Source organism: Rhea americana, unplaced genomic scaffold (assembly GCF_003343005.1).
Source record: "Rhea americana isolate MKP2758 unplaced genomic scaffold, rheAme1 scaffold_1922, whole genome shotgun sequence".
NCBI lineage: Eukaryota > Metazoa > Chordata > Aves > Rheiformes > Rheidae > Rhea > Rhea americana.
This window is the reverse complement of record NW_028186064.1, coordinates 1-1,082: the sequence shown is the minus strand read 5'-3', so window position 1 is coordinate 1,082 and position 1,082 is coordinate 1. Positions and strand designations below refer to the sequence as shown.

Here is a 1,082-nt window from a genome sequence, read left to right as displayed (position 1 = left end):
CAAGGGTCGGAGGTCGGAGGTCGAAGGTCAGAGGTCAAGGGTCAGAGGTCAAGGGTCAGAGGTCAAGGGTCGGAGGTCAGAGGTCGAAGGTCAGAGGTCAAGGGTCAAGGGTCGGAGGTCAGAGGTCAAAGGTTAAGGGTCGGAGGTCAAGGGTTAGAGGTCGATGGTCGGAGGTCAAGGGTCGGAGGTCGAAGGTCAAGGGTCAAGGGTCGGAGGTCGAAGGTCAAGGGTCAAAGGTCAGGGGTCAAGGGTCAGAGGTCAGAGGTCAAGGGTCGGAGGTCAGAGGTCGAAGGTCAGATGTCAAGGGTCGGAGGTCAGAGGTCGAAGATCAGAGGTCAAGGGTCGGAGGTCAAAGGTCAAGGGTTAGAGGTCGATGGTCGGAGGTCAGAGGTCAAGGGTTGGAGGTCAAAGGTCAGTGCTCAGAGGTCAAGGGTCAGGGGTCGGAGGTCAACGGTCAGAGGTTGGAGGTCAAGGGTCAGATGTCAAGGGTCGGAGGTCGAAGGTCAAGGGTCGGAGGTCGAGGGTCGTAGGTCAAGGGTCGGGATCAAGGGTCAGGGATCGGGGGTCAAGGGTCGGAGGTCGAAGGTCGGGGGTCAAGGGGGTCGAGGGTCGGGGGTCAAGGGTCGAAGGTCAGGGGTCAGGGGTCGGAGGTCAAGGGTCAAGGGTCGAAGGTCAAGGGTCAGGGGTCGGAGGTCAAGGGTCGTAGGTCGGGGGTCAGAGGTCGAAGGTCAGAGGTCGGGGGTCGGAGGTCGAAGGTTAGGGATCAGAGGTCAAGGGTCAAAGGTCAGGGGTCGGAGGTAAGAGGTCTATGGTCGGAGCTAAAAGGTCAAGGGTCGTAGGTCAGGGGTCGGAGGTCAAGGGTCAGGGGGCGGGGGTCAAAGGCCAGAGGTCAAGGGTCAAAGGTCAGAGGTCGAGGGTCAGGGGGTCGGAGGTCAGAGGTCGAGGGTCAGGGGTCAGAGGTTAAAGGTCAAGGGTCGTAGGTCAGGGGTCGGAGGTCAAAAGGTCCGGGGTCGAAGGTCAGGGGTCGGGGGTCAGAGTTCGAGGGTCAGAGGTCAAGGGTCAGGGGTCATGGGTCGGGGGGT

At 61.0% G+C, this 1,082-nt stretch overlaps 1 long non-coding RNA gene across 1 annotated transcript; it reads left to right on the top strand.

The window, feature by feature from the left end:
- Nucleotides 1-632: 632 nt before the first annotated feature.
- On the top strand, nt 633-860 carry LOC146597073 (uncharacterized). The gene is made up of 3 exons (XR_014895573.1): nt 633-727; nt 770-790; nt 840-860. It is a non-coding gene; the product is annotated as an uncharacterized LOC146597073 (long non-coding RNA).
- Nucleotides 861-1,082: the final 222 nt, after the last annotated feature.